Below are 17,678 nucleotides of genomic sequence, written 5' to 3'. Positions count from 1 at the left end.
TCAGGGTCTCAGTGAGATGCCTCACCAGCGCTGAGCAGGGCTGGGAAAAGGACTGAGAACCTGGCCAACAAGGTGGCAGTGTCCAGACTTGCCCAGCTACAGCTGGGGTGTCTGAGTGTCAGCCCGGCTGGGTAGCCAAGAGCCCGACTCGTTCACCCCACCGTTCTGTTCCCAGATCTGTCTACTCTTCCTCATGTTCACAACAAAAGGCACCCTGTTAATGTTTTTGTTTGTTTGTTTGTTTGTTTTGTAGTAGCTCAAACCCAGACAATGCTTGAATGTCTCTCTCTGTGATGGGACAGACGCACTATGATGCAAAATTCCCTCAGGGGTCCCTAAGCAGTTGTGAACACACAGACACAGGTGAGCAAATCAAGAGGCTTCGCTCTCATGAAGGCAAGCCTGTTCAGGGCTATGGAAGTGAGGTAAAAGTGCGCTCTGAGGAAGAAGAGGACCAGACAGGGTGTGGGGAGGGCCCTGGCATGCACTGGTTTCTGTGAACATCTGCGTGGTGGCCTGAACAGTGCGCACACTGTGAAACTGCCCACGGCTACACGCTTGCGCTGGAGAAAGTCATGTTGTGCTAGCCTTGTGTCATCACTGATAGAGGCTCTTATCATTTAAAAAGAGACCCGGATCTGTGTGCAAAGGCACTTGCTTTGCAAACCTGGCAACCTCAAGACGATCCTTGGACTCCGTGTTGGAAAGAGAGAATCTATTTTGGAAGGTTGTCTTTTGACTACCACGTAGGTGCTATCTCACCCCTGCCCACCCCCACCCCCAGGCACATATCATATTCATGCAATAAAATGTGTAAAATATACTAAAGAACAAACTGAACAAAGGTTCAGTTGGAACCACTTGATGTCTGAGGAGAGTGGGGTTGAGGCTCTCCATTTGTTTAGCTTCAGACACCTCAGCTCGGGCAGATGGCAGTGTACACCATTCTTAGCTCAATCACACAATGTGCCTCATACAGTTCTGGCCCGGAGGTTCTGAAAGCTCCTGGCTTTCATCTGTTCTCCAGTGTTGATGTCTCCCTGGCTCTGTCTTTCTTGCACCCCACCTGCCCTGAGATTGCCTTCCCTTGACCCTCACGCACCTGATCATGGCTCTGTCTTCAGCATCCCTACCTTGACAGAGAGACGAAAGAGAAACAAACACAGTAATACTCACTTATAAACAGCTTTCAGAGGGCGGGAGCTCTGAAATGGATATTTTCTCAAGCATCTAGGAATCTAAATATCTAAACCCAGAGCCCTTTTAGAAAGTAATAAACATGGAAACACACACATGCTTATAAACGAGTGTGCAAACACATACCAAGACACACTTACTTGCACACACATCCCTCTGAGACAGATTGACTGAGAATATAATGTGTTTTCAATATCCACATTTAACAAATTCTTTGTCTTAATCCCCTTTCCCTCCCTTCCCACTACACACATGCAAAACGCAATAGTTGTGTGAATGGTTTTGTTTAAAAACACTCCGAATGTCTAACTGGGGAGTTCCAGACCAGCCTGGGGATGCCTCTCTCCTATGCTCTGCCCTCAGCAGCCACACAAAGGGGCTTATTTCAAGGTTGCGGTTCCCTACCAGCTGGCTGCCCCCTCTCTCCTCATAGGACAAATTCCTAGCTCAGGTCTGACTCTGGGAAGGACAGTAATAGGAGAACAGGGTGTACAGAAGCTATCGTGGGCTCTTAGGGCTGCCTAGCCGAGGCAACAGGCTAGAATGGGGCTCTGAGCAGGAGAGTTCCTCTTTATCCCTTCTCTCTCTCTCCCCTGTACGGTCCTGGTCCTAACATACCAAAGGGCTTGGCTCCTACACCCCAGGCAGCTATATTTGTCTCATCTTTTCTTTCTGTTGGTTCGCCGTGGCATTTGAAGGGTTCCTCCAGAAGTAGAGAGCCAGGGAACCTGAATACCCCGTGGAGATTGGGTGGAGGGGTGTTTCCCCTCTCAGAGTCCAGTTCACATTTGGAAAACCTGAAAAGGACAGACCCACATTCCTTTTAGGTGAGATAGCAAGTTCCACATGGTGAAAACAGTTTGAGATGAAATGTGTTAGAATGCTTTGGAAGTGATGGGGCCTGAAGGAATGTGGGGATGAGAGAGGATAGTGTCCGCTCCAGGTACCGTCTGGGGCGTTTGAAAAATAGGAAACAGAAGTCTCTTTGGGGGCCGGTGGAGAATGCCTCCCTCACTCTCTCCATTTGCTAATCGATAGTGAATGATTGAGCCTATCCCCTGGGCTGTCTAGGCCTGATCCCCACTCTGACCTGGGCCTGTCCCAGCCAGACTTCATTCCTGGCAGCCACTGCCTCACCATGGTCCTCTGCTGTTTACTCTCCTGGGTGGGTGGGTTGGGTGCGCCATACCACCTCTGCTTATCTCCAAACAAGATCCACATGGTGGGGAAAGAACCAACTTCTCCAGGAAGTCCTCTGACTTCCAGATCCATACCTTGGCACACACACACACACACTCACATTCACACTTGCGCTCGCACACACACATACATGAACACATGCATACACATACACGCAAACACATACACATGCACAAGTGCATGTGACATGCATGCACATACACACATGTGCACATACATACAAGCACCCTCGAGCGTACACACACACACACACACACACACACACACACACACATGCACAGCGAAAATGTAAAAATGTGACTTTTGGATGCCTTTGAGTTCTTCATGTCACCGTTCGAGAGCATTCCTTTGGTTAGCAGTGGTAGGAGTGGAAGGTTGGACTCAGACAAAAGCCTAGATGATCTCAGATGACAATGTAGTTCCCAGATGACTGGGAAGTCCTGGGCTGAGTGACTTCCCGGGCACTTCTGGGGGTTTCATCAGCTGAGAGGAAGAATACTTTCTCCCAGTGTGTGTGAGTCTCCTGTGTCTTCTACACACACTACACCCTCCGATGTTTGTTGAACAGTTTAAAAACAGGCTTTTCAGGACTGGTGATAAGACTCAGTGGATAAAGGTGGTTGCCGCCAAGCATAATGGCCTGAGTTCAATCCCCAGCCCCCATGTGGTGGTCAGAGAGAATCCAGTCTCTGAAGCTGTTCCCTAACCTCCACGTGTGCACTGATGCATGCACCTGCCTGCACACACACACACACACACACACACACACACACACTCATGCACACATGCTTAATAATAATGATAAATAAACTGAAAACTTATAAAAACATAGACTTTCTCTGCAAACACGAAACAGAATTGAGGCAACCGCCTCGGCTGGGAACAGGGGGCTGCTCCTGTATTCTCAAATTTGTTTAGTTTTTCCTAAAATCCACAGACCCATGTCCTCTTCCCATGGCTTAGGGACCCAGTCAACCTCCATGCTCCCCAGCTTTGTCTTTGACCCACAACCCCTCGGGGAGCAGCGTGGATGCTGCCTGTGTCCTGGGAGTCCAGAAGGTGAGACTCAGTTATGCATGGACAGAAAGCGGGGTGGGGTGGGCATCACCAGACGATTGGGAGATGATAACACAAGGTGAGGGTGAAAGTCTATCACTAATATCCCTGGGATTCCCTGTCCTCCATAGGCTGGTCCCCTGTGGCCATGGGGAGCTGCTGCAACCCCCACCATCAGAAACAAAGAAAGGCAAATGATAAAAACCCATGCTATGAATGCACATAGCACAGAAGGACTCTAGGGAAGAATATAGGGAGGGGGTATGTGATGGTGTTCTGTCATTTTCCAGAGACACCAAACGCTGCCCAGCGAAAAGTTTTGCAGTGTTCTGTATCCCCAAACTGAGAGAAATGGCCTTTGGCAGCAAACAAACTACATTCAACGATGTTTAACTGTGGCCTTAGGATGATGACAGAGCCGATGGACTCTACAGCTCAGAAAAGCAGCCATGCAGTGTGCCGCTTACCCTGCTGGAGACGATGCTGTGAGCAAGCCCTGCCTGCTCCTATGTCTGGTACCTTTCGTTGACATTCAGAGCAGACAGCTGTCGCCAGTTTACGCAATACTGTTTTTCCCATCATGAGCGCAAACTCCAGCGTATAAAAACAGGCTTACTGGAAACAGGTTGCCGGGTCACACCAGCAGCAGTCTTGGGCCTCTTCCCATGCCTCCTGCTGTATCCAGCCAGAGTCCTGGCCAATGATCTACCTGCCTTGTCCAGGTGTGTGAGTCATTCCAGGGGAGTCACATGGTGATGACTATCTCAGAGATTCTCACTGTTGTTGAATGACACAGGACTGTAATTGACACCCAGTGTCACAGGACCAGGGAAGATCACGTGACATCAGGAAGCCAAGAGGACAGGTGATCACCGAGGCCTGCTTTGACACCTGTCATGTGAGGTCACACTCCTAGCTCTCTGCCCAGTCTCTTTCTCCAGTGCCAGCTCTTGTGTGTGAGAGCCTCGGGAACTGTGTGGAGGCTCCAGGGAGCAGAGAAATGTCAATCATGACAAGCAGAGATTTTTCCTTCAGAACTTTTTAGAGAACTTATTTGGCCCCCTCCCCCCATGACACCACCACAGCCATAAAAACTGTTTAAAGTTCTAGATTAAACACACGGGATGACTCCTTCACAGAAGCAAACAGCTAAAGAAACAGCAAGGAAACTGGAACTTCAGGGAGAGCTGGCCTAGCTGCCGAGACCTCTGGCAGTCTGGGCACACCAGAGACCAGGGCCAGAAATCAAGATCTGCACTGATCCAGGTAGGGGCACAGAGAGGACCTTGCCACTGACTGTCACTGCAGCCCTTAAGAAGCTGAATTTGCCAGCTGACTCACCCATAAAATTACATCACCAAGGCCCAGGGAACTCAGGAAAGCCAGAAGTACATGTGTCCTGGGATGCTAGGCAGGTGAAACCTGGGGCCTAGGGAATCAGCCACAAACAGCTTTGTGGATCAATGATGCCTTGAACAGACTGTGAACAACGGGCAGCCCTGTGAAAAAGTGAAAATAACCAAGTAAGGCAACACACACACACACACACACACACACACACACACACACCATAGAAACAGCCAGCACCATTATGCCTAGTTAAATATTGGAGTTGACAAAGATGGTCTGCTAGGACAATGATTCTGGCTATGTCTGAAGAAATAAGACAGGCTGAGAAGTAGCTTTTGGTTCCAGATCTACCAAAAGAGATTTAACACATTGAGAACTGGGATTTCTGCAGGTCTAAAAGTTGAAGTCCCTTTGGACACAGGAGAACTCACTGCAGATACAAGGGGCTGTTGTCTGCCATATAACTTTTTAACCCCAAACACCTTCCTAAGACCACAGAGTGGGGCCTCTTCTGAAAGGAGAAAGCCATTCCTATGCAGGGATCATGGCCCAGAGTCCATAGCTAGAGAGTGGCCTGCTGTATGCATGAGTTCCCCCGGGCTCTGTGCACAGACTAGTGATACCACCTGAGCCTGTGCTGCGATTATCTTGACTCAGTAGCTGAGCAGGGATCCCAGAGCATAGATCGTGCACGGACTCTGGAATGTAGGGTGGTGTGCCTCACAACACTAGGCCACCTCCCTTTGGGTATCTCTGCAGATCAGAATGGCTAGTAGCTCTGAGGTCAAGGGTCTCAGCCCTATGGAATCCCTACCCTTCATAGCCAATGCCTTTAAACACAGAGTTCCCCAGAGCCTTTGAGAGTCAAGGGTCATTCAGAGTGATGTCTTCAGTGACCTGAGAACTCCCTGTGTAATTCCAGTTCTGGAAGATCCGATGTCTTCCTTTGACCAGGCACCAGGTATGAATATGGCACACACACAGATACATACATACATACATACATACATACATACACACATACATACTACATACATATACACATGCACACACACATACATACACACATATACATACATATACACATACACACTACATACATATACATATATACACATACATATATACACGCTACATACATATATAAATGCACATACATACACATACATACACACATACACACTACATATACACATGCACACATACATACACTCTACATACATATACACATGAACACATACACACACATACACACATTTATACACATACATACATACATGCATATATACAAACATGCAGATACTTACACATACACATAAAATTAAAATAAATACATATTTTAAAAATAAATACTTGTAAAAGGCATACACTAGCTGCTTTCCATGGTCTTTAAGGCAATTCTAATGTGTGTGAGCCTTCACCCCTAATCTCTGTGAAGGCAGAGGTTGTTATTCTGTTGCATATCATTCACAGGACTGGCCTGGCATCTTGCATCAAGTGATTCCAGAAAACATCGCAGAAATTCATAAAGAATATTCTGTATTTAAGAGAAAGTGTTCACTGGAGCTCTCCTGGATCCATGATTGTGCTTGAAAGACAACAGACCGCACACTGACTCTTCCACCCTGGGCAGAGTGAGCCTTCCCCATCTCACGCTCTCACGGGGCTGGGTGAGGTGTCCAGGTGAGTCCTGTTGAAGCGGTGCTTAGCCCTGGCTGTGGTGAGTGAGCGGGCTTTCTCAGCCACAGCCACTTTCTCTGACCTCTGTCCTCCGCTTGGACGATCCTGTGAGCTTCAGAATTAAAAAAACAAAAAAACAAAACAAAAAAAAAACCAAAAAAAACCCCAAAAAACAAACCAAAACAAAAAAAACGATAAAAGCCGAGGAAAGAGCTAGAACCTTGTTAGAACAAGGCCACCTTTGTTTTCCTGTGACCAGCCTGAGGCCGTTGTCCCACAGGAGAAACTGGCCTTGGGAAGCTGGCCAGTAGACTGTCCTCACTTGGAACAGCAAGAACACAAGCATGGAGAAGTGGCTTATTGTGGGGTTAGCTGTATTCTCACAGCGTGCCGATGTTGATATATATATTCATTCGTTCCTAGGATTTAAGATGGGACAAAGCTTAGAGGCTGGGTCTTCCAAGTTCACTGAGTTCAGGTAAAGCTCACCGATTCGCTCCCCTCACCTATGACAAGTGTCCTTACAGGACAGTGGAATGTAGACAGTCACATCAGAGGGATAATTCAGTGTCACAGGGAAAAGCTGGCATCTTCTCACCAAATTGCCGTCAACCCTTTCGTGTTGCTGCGACAAGAAGCCTGAGGCTTGGTAGTTTATAAAGACAGAATGTGATGCCTGTGGTCCAGGGTGCAAAGGCACTGGTAAATCTATGTCTACTTAAGGTCAGTTTCTGGCTAACAGGTGACCTCTTCACCTGGCTGAAGTGGGTAGCAGCTCTCTGGGGTTATAAAGACACAAACGCATCCACAAGGCTGCACCTGCTACCTCGTCACCCCCTCCCTCTCCTAACACTAGGAGGAGTGGAACTAGGATTTCTGCTTGTGAGTTTTGACAAGACACAAGAGTCACTGCACCAGGATAGGAAAGCACACAAATCCAGAAGCCAGAAGAGCCACGTCCAGTCCTCTTAGCCTGGAGGCAGGGAGAATCTTCCCAGCCTTCTCTAGTCTCAGTCCTTGGTCCTTATCTGTGGCAGCTATGGCTTGGAATGCCCCAGGGACCTCCTGCAGACTGGTCCCATATCCTCCACAGCCCAGGTATTCCACCCCTGAGAAAAAGCCTCAGGAATTGAGAGACCCAGAAGATAGCCACAAACATCTTGAGGAGTCCCTTCCACCTGTTTCTGCATGTGGAGATCCCCCAGGGGCCCCCTTCTCAGCCTTAGCCTGGTTTCATCCTGCCCACGGGGATGAACAGTTTAATTTAATGAAAACCATGTTCCCTCATGCCCTGGCTGCCCACACTGATGAGAGAGGACAGGCTCCTGGCCCCTTGTGATCCAAGCCCAGTCTTGACAGGGTAGCCCTTCAGCATGGGGGTCTCCTGGTTGGTGTCAGTCAGGCTGGAGAGGAACACCTCATTCCAATATTTAGTTGGCAGGTGTGCATTCTGCCCTTGACTTTAGCTGCATCATAAAATTATGCCTGTATGTGAGAACAATACAAGCCCAAGGTGGGCTGGTGATGGGAATGTTACAGACTGAGAAGCTCTGCCCAAGATGGGTCTCTGCTTCATCATGGTGATACGACACCAAGGAAGGGCCTTGTCCTTTGAACACTGCCAGTGGAACTACACCTTAGTCATCGAGGCTCGCACACTGTCAGGTGCCACCAGCCCACGGCTTTCGTTTTCCCCAGCTGTCACTGAAGGTACTGCTGGTCATCAGCTGAGATTTGTAAGGGTCCTTCCATCTTTTACCCAGAGCCTGGTCCCCATGAACAGTGTGGAACAAAGTGTGCAGGTTCCAACAGACCACGTATCCTTCACAGAGTTTATGATTCAATTAGAGAGAGATCCAGTGTGAAGTGCATGCAGGGCAGAGTTGGCCTAGGTCTGGCATGAATGATAGGCCCAGATGGCTGCCAGGTTCAGTCAAGGCACTGAATATCTTCTCTGGAGTCATGCAGAGAGAGTTAAAGCTAAGAGAGTCTCTTAACTTTAGATTTTCATGAGAAGAGCTTGAAAGACATCCTCAGAAGAGCGTACATGTGTAGCATCCCGCTGTCATGTGATTCTCCTACTGAATCTTTGTGTGTGTGAATTTTTTTAAAAAAGAACAATGACCAGAGAAGAAAGACAAAAGATGCCTCACAAGGGGAGACATCTTGGATGACGAGATGCCAAGTCAAAGCCTCACTCCTCTCCTGGTCAGCCCTGGACCCTCCCTGGCAGCATCTGAGCACGCAGGGCGCCAGATATCAGATATCGATGTCACTTGCTTTCCTGAGTGGCATTTCCAGCCAGCAGTCCCCGGCTTTACAGAACTCTAGTTTCTCCTCTGTGCCCCCTACTCCCTTCTCCCCAGGCAGAGGCAGAGACAAAGCTACTCCCCAGCACCAGGGCTGTGTTCATTCCCACCATCCTTATCAGCAGCCGGGGAAACGGCCTGCTGTTCTGTACCACCCAGTTCACAGATCCATCTGTACAGCTGTCTAAACAAAACTGGGAGGAAAACCCTCATTTGTTTTTAAGAGAACTAGGAACATTAAAACTGAGCTGAATGCTGATCTTAGCATTAAAGTTTGGGGCTAAGGTGACAGAGAGCCGGGCAGGCTGACATGCTGTTGCTGAGACCCATTTAGTGTTCTGGTTCTGTTGAGACACCAGAACTCTCTCTCTCTCTCTCTCTCTCTCTCTCTCTCTCTCTTTCTCTCTCCCTGTTTCTCTCCCTTCCTCCTTCCTTCCTTTCTTTTTTATTTCTTCCTTCTTTTCTTTCTTTCTTTCTTTNTTTCTTTCTTTCTTTCTTTCTTTCCTCCTTCCTTCCTTCTTCCTTCCTTCCCTTCTTCCTTTCTTTCTTTCCTCCCATTTTCTTCTAACTTGTCATCCACAGACCCAGATGTCTTGTTTCAAAGGCACCACTTGCAGAAGGACAGAGGGACACGGTTCCCTTTGCTGTTTTGGCTCTTTCCAGACCCCTTAATGCCAGGTTGGGAGGGAATCCTGTGACCCACCTCCAGAAAATGAGGCTCACCCATGCCAACCACAATAAACTGGAGAGAGCCTCACGATCCGTGCTTCACACCACAACAGTCTAGACCTTCAACTTTTGAAGCAAATTCCATTCAAGGGCACTAGGTGGGAGTCTCAAAACTAGTGCCGGGCCCTCCTCGAGGGTTGTGAAGGGAAAACCAAGGCATAGCAAAAGCCAGGGCTATGTTTAGTTCTTCTCTCAAGGGCACACTTGGGGTTCACATGTAATTTGGCAGCTCCTTGCTAATAAGCAGCAGGCAGTTCAGTGGTTGGAGCGGTCAGCTCTCTTGGTTACAGGTGACAGAGCTCTCTAGATCTAACAAAGTCACATGAGCTATCTCAGGATAGCAGTGACTCTCACAAGGGCTATCCCAGAATAGCAGTGACGCTCAGAATCTCAGAAGAGGCAAAACCAGGAACCCTGCAGGAAGTCTAATTACATGTCTCATGGCACAGGCTTCTCTGCTGGGACTTGTGAAGGAGTGAAAGGGGATTCATCTTTGAGACAGCGCATCGCCTTTCAAAAGGATGGCTAACATAAGCCACAAGATGCTCCAATGTGAAGGCCACACTGGCCCTACCGATTTGGAACCAACTACCACTCAGATCCTGCTCCATGGGTCCCCTTGGACTTTGTTATGTGTAGATGACCACTCATGCCCCATGCCCAGGCCACAGAGCAGAGTAAAACCCCTTGGCTTTTGAGACCCTCGCCGTGTCACTGTGTCCCAGCCTGGCTTTGTGGTTCGGGCTCTGGGGACCGCTGTTTCCAACTGAGAGTCTTCTCAAACATGAAAAGCTCTGCCAGTCTTCCTGAAGCTGAAACTTGGGATAAGAGAGTATCTCAGACTTGGGCAGTCAGGACGTTTGGGAGAGCTGAGGCAGACATGGTGTCTTGCTGATGTGTTCCCACAGGCATTCCGATCATTTTCTTGACCACTTCCTTTACTGTCACAGAGGTAGGAAGCTTGGATGCTCTGACTCTTGAAAGTCCTCATCAGTGCTAAGGGGAGTCAGGTGGGGAGGGTGCCCTGTGTCACCTGCCTGGAAAGGTGTCCCAAGCCCTGCCTGGAGTCAGCTCTACCCTCCTGTGGGCTCAGAGCTGGCCACTGCCAGGCAGGATGAGACTTGAGGGGCAGCAGTTCTCAGCACATTCGAGTGCAGGTAACCGGCCCAGCGTAGACTCCAGACTGTTGTTAGAGATGTCACTATGTCTGAGATGGGGCCACAGGATTTGCACTTTAAGCCACTTCTCAAAGAAGCTCAATGAATTGTTCTGTCAGCTTCCTTTGGGGGAACAGATTTAGAATCACTCTGCAGTATTCCAGCCAAGACCAGACACCAGAGACAAACAGCATGAAAAACTGTCTGGTTGTCCCAGGGACTCAGTGTGCTTTACTTCCTAAATTCTGCTGCCTTGACATCTGGGTCTCCCTGGCAGTGGAGGGTGGCTCCTGTTATAGTACCAGTCCTAGACACAGTACAAGACACCTTCTGCTAGTCACTTGTCCTTGTCAGCCAGCACAGGGACGGACCTACAGGAACCGCCCTGTGCCCCGGAGCCCTGAGCATATCCTGTTGCTCCTTAAGTCTTCCCGGCAACTCTGCGCAGGCCTCCCTTAGGTTGTGCCTTTCTCAGAGGACAAATGTGACAGTGTTTTAAACACGTTAGACTTCTAAGCTCTTGGAACCGCGCCTGGCTCCCAGAGAGTGTTAGGTCGGTATCGATTAGTATTCTCATTTCACTAATGGGGAGAAAGAGGCAGAAACAGGATTAAGTCACTTTCCAGGATCCCCAGTTCCCTTTGAGCTGGATGGACGCCACTTTCCAGCTACAGAGCTGGCATTTTATTTAACACAGCAGAGAAAGGCACCACAATTGTGTTTAACGACACGAATCATCAGGTTTCTCTTGACTTTCCTGGTGTGATACCCACCATAGCAGATGCCTGTTAGAAAAACAAAGCAGGCAGGTTTTGTTTTGGTCAAGTGGCTTGGCTCTAGACCAGAATGCTGCAGCCTGTCCCATGCCCTGGGCAGTGAAGGGTGGTAAGGCTGGGGGAGTGTGGGCGGTGGCTAGGAAGAGGGGTTCTAAACTGATGCGCAAAGCCCTGCTGAGAGATTGAGCATTGACTCCTGGTGGGGCGCTTGCTTCATTGTGCCGTTCAAGGCTCACTGATCAGCTGGAGCCTGGAGCTTATAACCTCTGGCACAGAGCTCTGTGGTCTACACAGAAACAAATGAGGAAGGCCCAGGCTCCTGAGGGAATTGACAGCATCTGGTGACTGATGAGAACCGAGAGGCCAGAGGAGGGGGTGGGCGATCCCTCCATGCCCCCCTCCCTTCCCTAAGAGCTGAGTTAATCGGAAATGAAATTTCTCTTTCCTCCGCTTCCTCCCCTACTTCAAGCTTAGCGATGGGTTCATTTTAAGATGCAGCTTGCCTGGCACATCTCGGCTTCGAAAGCTTCCACTCTCCCTAAAGATGCCATCCGTGTGGGCAGATTCAGGGAGGTGCAGACCGCTGATGCCTAGCATCTGGTTCAGAGCAGCCTCTCCGGGTGCAATACACCCTTGAGTCTCCCACTTGCTCTCCTTCACAGAGACATCCCAAGGGCCCTCGAGGGGTTTAGTCTGGAATTTGGCTTTGTTGCAATTGTCCAGCTCGAGCAGCAGAGACTGGGAAACTGGCGGTCATTCTGCTTCTCTTCAATAACACGAGAGCTACATGCAATACACCTGCAACATGCGCCCGTAATTGCTCATCTTCCCAGACTACTTGCACGGTGTTATAAGCATGCTTAGATATTTTCAACTATCCATAGATCTGTTAGTTAATGAATCCTAACTTGCTAAGCACAGAGACACAGATAGTTCTGAGCCATTACAGATAGGTTTGCTTCATGGTATGGCCGCAGATGCTCTGAAGGGATCCATTTTGACCGTGTTTGGATATTCTTATCTATCTATCTGTTTATCACTCTGTCCACCAGCTTCATTTCCAAACAGGAGTCCCCAAGTGAAGAGTTAATCTGTATTCAACTATGTCATCCAGGGACAATAAGTTCAGCATGCTCGGGCCGGGCGTGGTGGCGCACGCCTTTAGTCCCAGCACTCAGGAGGCAGAGGCAGGCGGATTTCTGAGTTCGAGGCCAGCCTGGTCTACAAAGTGAGTGCCAGGACAGCCAGGGCTACACAGAGAAACCCTGTCTCGAAAAAACCAAAAAAAAAAAAAAATAAGTTCAGCATGCTCATAAGCTGGGTATGTAAACTGCTCCCAACAGCAGTACCTCGTACAACCCCCTTCCCAACACACACACACACACAGACACACACACATACACACAGACACATATAGACACATAAACACACACACTGACACACACAGACACACACATATACACACATAGATACACACAGAGATACAGACACACACAGACACATAAGGACACACATAAACACACACAGACATATACAGACACACACATACACATAGACACACAGACACATACACACTGACACACATACAAATGCACACATGCACGCTCACACGGACCCACAGGCTCCTCCCTAAACATTTAGTTTCCTTTGCAAGACCACCTACCAAGTACCGCTGAGACCTGCTGAGACCTCACCCTATGGCAAATGCAAAGATCTGAGTGGCTGTCAGTGTTTTTTTTTTTTTTTTAACCTCCTTTCTTCTCCTCTTTTCTTTGGTTCTTCACCAAAAGCAGCTTGGGTTAGAGAGAGCACAGGTGCTTCCATGACTTGGTGCCTTTTACTGCAAAGGAAAGGTTTCCGATCCTTTCTTCAGAGGATGCCAGTATTGAGAAGGGAGCTGCTGAGCCACTGGAGGCCATCAGAGGAAGAGTCAGGGCCATGGTGCCCATACCTACCTGCAGCCTAGATATGCGATGGACGGAGGCCAGACACCGAGGCAGGCTGTGTGGTTGGCTTGCTTTTACCCACACCTACAGTACAGCCCACAGTGGCGGGGACCATTTACAAGGTGAGTCTTCCGTTATGTGGGCTAGAAACATGGCCATGTGCTGCTCAGGTGAGCTCTTATATCTGTCTCGAGCCAATGGTCTGGACCTTCAACCCTGAGGAGAAATGGTTAGAGTTCCATTACCTGTGTCTCTCACTTGGACCCCTGTGATGGTCTCAGCAGCCCCCTCACTTACAGCAGCTTCCCACTGGGCCTGTCACTTGCCTGTCACAGAGTCCAGGGCTCTCTCGGGTTTGTTCCACAGCTCCACTGCCTTTAAGGACTCATGATGTCCCTCCTCAAGACCTTTCAATAGATAGACTCTTTTTCCTTCTAGAAGGTTCTCTGTCTTCCACACCCTGACTCTACCATTGTTTACTTCTCTGATCGCCCAGGTTTTAACTCCCAGCTTCAGTTTGAAAAACTTTCCAGGGTGGGTCACAACACAAGCCGCCATTCTCTCGTGCTTTCACTACACACTGTCCTCCAGAATAGGCGCGGGAGGGCAGACGACTCAGACATCGCTAGGTAACAGACTCCTAGGGATAATAAACAGATAATAATCCTGTGTAAAAGTGAAACCTTCAGATCAATGAAAGCGTTCTGGACAAAGACCGGCAGCCGTGAGGAGAGTTACAGGTCTCGCGTGCTGGTGAGCGTGAGGGCTTACAAAGCTGGAACCCTAGTTTGTGACCCCACTGATGCTTCCCGCATGGCTGAGAAGATGAGGCGTGAAGAGATTGCTGGCCTGTTTGTGGACACTTGATGTGTAAACATGTAGTTCTGAGCCATCAGTAACTAAACTGGGTAGACTGGAACTGTTTCGGGAGCCAGGATTTTATGTGTAGTTGGCGTCGGGCTGGTATAAATTCACAGTGCAGGGTTTTCATTTTCGGGTGTAAAATGTAATCCCCATGGAAACCTCAAAAAATAGCTACAGACTATATACATATGGAAATGAGAGGGACTGAAGAGGCTCAGTAGGAAAATATCAGCCTCATGCCACTGTAATGTAGAAAAGGAGACACCAATCCCCAGCAAGACAGAGAGACAGAGAGCAGAATGTCAGAAGTCCCTGCATCCTCGCCAGGGGGTTTCAAACATGAATGGATTAGATGCTCCAACCAAACAATAGAGACTGGCAAAATGGACAGGCAACCCAGAGTCCAGCTGTTTGCTGCCTACAAACGACCGACGGTCCGAGGCCACGCTGAGGGCTAAAGTGAAGGACCAGGAAGGGGTGTTCCTCGCAAGGACGAACAGAATGGGCAGAGGGAGCCCTTCAGGAAAGTCTTTGCATCCAAATCTTGTTTGAAAAGGATTATAGGGACAATAAAGACATTTAAACTAGTGAAAGGTTCAACCCAGAAAGTGGATGTTACAGCTAGGGGCCTAGGAACCTAACTGGCCATGAGAAATGAGAAAAGCAAAACCCTTCAGGTGGAAGGGAAATTTCTCCTTCCATGTCAATGCCACAGAAGCACGAGGAGACTTCTTTCTCTTTCTCTTTTTGGCTTTTTGAGATAGGGTTTTACTGTGTAGTGTTGGCTGTTCTGAAACTCTCACTCTGTAGATCAGGCTGGCCTCAATCCACCTGCTTCTGCCTCTGGAGTACTGGGATTGAAGGCGTCTGCCACCACAGCCCAGAGACCTTACTATCCAACTCCCCACAAGTTCTGGAACAATTGACGGAGTAAGGAATTGAGTTGTGAAACCACAGATATTCAGCTAGACCTGGAGGAGCTACCACCCAATAGTAGCGTGAACTGGGGATTTTGTATGTGCTTATAAATTCACAGTACAAGGTTTTCATTTGGGGTGGAAAATGTAACCTCATGGAAACCTCAAACAAACAAACAAACAAAAAACCAAACTAGCTACAGACTACAACACAGGAGGCTCTGCCCAGCAACACCAATATAGGTCACAAGAGAAACCCCAGTAGACTCTAAAAGATCCATATCCTAGCAAGAGTCTTGTCTGCAATGAAGCTAGAAACAGCAACAGAAGAAAAACTGGAAAGTTCACACATCTGTGGAAATTAAATCACATACTCACACAGTTAACAGCTCAAAGAAGGAATATAGTAACACGTGAAAAAATATATTTAACACCAGGCATCATTTGGAAAATGCAAATAAAAATGCACAAAGAGCCTTTGGTATCTGGCATCCAGCAGGATGGCGATTGTTAAAAGAACAAAGAAGAAAAGAGAAGGAAAAACAAGAGAAGTTGTCTAGAGCTATGGCGTGGGGGTCATATGCCTGGTGTTCCTGAGGGTGGCATGCAGGAGAGACTTGGAACTCTGGTGGTGGTGTTTCGAGATGGTGAGCTAGCTTTCACAAGTGGGGCTTGCTAGAAGGTACCGAAGGGATGAAGTTCTTTCTCAGTAGGGTTGCTATGGAAACCTGAGCCTAGGCATCGGGTTAGTATCGATTTGAAGGTTATAGCATGATGCTCGTCTAGTTACTCCTAGAAGGAGAAACCGAGATTTCCACCTGTGTGTGACCTTCCTCTGCACAGCTGCAGGGCAGGAGGTGCAGCTGGGCAAGGGAGGCTATTCTGTCACCAGCCTTGGCATTGTAGAGGGTCATTTGGAGTGGCCTGATAGGATGGAGGGAACCCTGGTTGTTTAAATACCACTACATGTTGCTTGCTGGCTGTGCCATCTTGGACGAACAACTTGCCTTTAAGTGGCTTCTGTTCTCTATCTCAAACATGGAGCACCATAACTTTCTGACTTGGTGCTTGTGCTGTCTTGCAGGCCTTGGGGCGGCGCAGAAGAGGCTGTACGGATGGCAGTCTGCATGTTTCACTGGCTAAGGCCCCAGCCAGCTCAGCAGACAACTCAGGCTCTAAATTTGTTTTGCACTCCGCACGAAGCTACATATGTCACGAAGAGATGCACGTGCTCACAAGAGAGCAGACGGTCTGCAGAGCCATAGAAACTCGAAACAGAGAGCAGCAGGCCTTCCGATTGCTTTTAAGATTATGAGTCAAGGTGGGGCAATACTGATGCTAGTTTGGACCTTATTTTCTGATTAGTCTCCACCATCTTGAATGGAAATCTCCCATAGCAATCTTGTTAAGGCCGAGGTAAAATATTAGGGCCTAGATGGAGTGTTAAGGCCTAGGTAAAATGTTAAGATCTAGTTAACAGTTACCTGACTAGTTTGCCATTATCTTTCGGCTGTTAGTAGAAGATTTTCTAACGTCATAATTGTTTATCTTCTGTGCTCCTAGAAACCAATCACTATAAAAGTCAATAGAACTGTTTTGTAGAGTTACCCACATTAAGCTTGGGCCTGAGTCAACCTCGCAGCAGAGGCAACCACCCAACGGTACCTCCTGCACCTGTGCTTAAGCTTCTATGGTATCAGGTGCCCCTGGGATGGACCCCAACATAAGAGAGATACCTGCTCCAATATAAGAAACTATTTGGAACAAGACTTCCATTTTGCGTAAGGGTTGAGTAAAATTCAAGTTCCCAAGACCTCGCTGGGAACTGACATCGTGGTTGACAAGTTAAGACATGAATGTGAGACAAGTTCCATCCTGGTAGACAAATTAGAACATGAATATTAGACAAGGCAAGTCCCCTGCCACAGTTAAACATCCCACTCAGTCGGGCATGGTGGCACACGCCTTTAATCCTCCCAGCACTCAGGAGGCAGAGGCAGGTGGATTTCTGAGTTCGAGGCTAGCCTGGTCTACAAAGTGAGTTCCAGACAGCCAGGGCTACACAGAGAAACCCTGTCTCGAAAAACAAAAAACAAACAAACAAACAAACAAACAAACAAATCCCAATCAGTGGGAGCAAAATAAGTGTACAACAAAGGCATGCCCCTAAGGAAACCCCTCTATCCCTAAGTCTTGATTGGAAGAAAAATTTGGCACAAATGTTTATGGATTTTGGGCTTAAAACCCCTGTAAGATCTTAAGTTGGGGGTCACAGTTCAGTTTCCAAATCTGGACCATGGCCCTGGTTGACCAGTCCTGGGGCACGCATGCTCAATAAGCTATCCCTGTCTGATCGGCATGAGTGTTTGTGTGGTTTGTGAGGCAAATCCTGAACCCCTACTATCCTGAACAGCTGGGTACACATCCCTGGAACCAAAAGGCTTTCACAACCACACCAACCAAACAGGACCCAGTAAGAGAACGCATGCCAGGGCCC

The 17,678-nt window shown here is 48.4% G+C and overlaps 1 long non-coding RNA gene across 1 annotated transcript; it reads right to left on the bottom strand.

Annotated features, from left to right (window-relative positions):
* Positions 1–1,467: 1,467 nt before the first annotated feature.
* Positions 1,468–7,506, bottom strand: LOC110299586. The gene is made up of 4 exons (XR_002378483.1): positions 6,990–7,506; positions 6,365–6,595; positions 4,795–4,952; positions 1,468–1,994 (listed from the first exon to the last, which is right to left on the bottom strand). It is a non-coding gene; the product is annotated as an uncharacterized LOC110299586 (long non-coding RNA).
* Positions 7,507–17,678: the final 10,172 nt, after the last annotated feature.

Source organism: Mus caroli, chromosome 8 (genome assembly GCF_900094665.2).
Source record: "Mus caroli chromosome 8, CAROLI_EIJ_v1.1, whole genome shotgun sequence".
Classification (NCBI taxonomy): Eukaryota; Metazoa; Chordata; class Mammalia; order Rodentia; family Muridae; genus Mus; species Mus caroli.
This window is presented reverse-complemented; position numbering and strand designations above follow the sequence as displayed.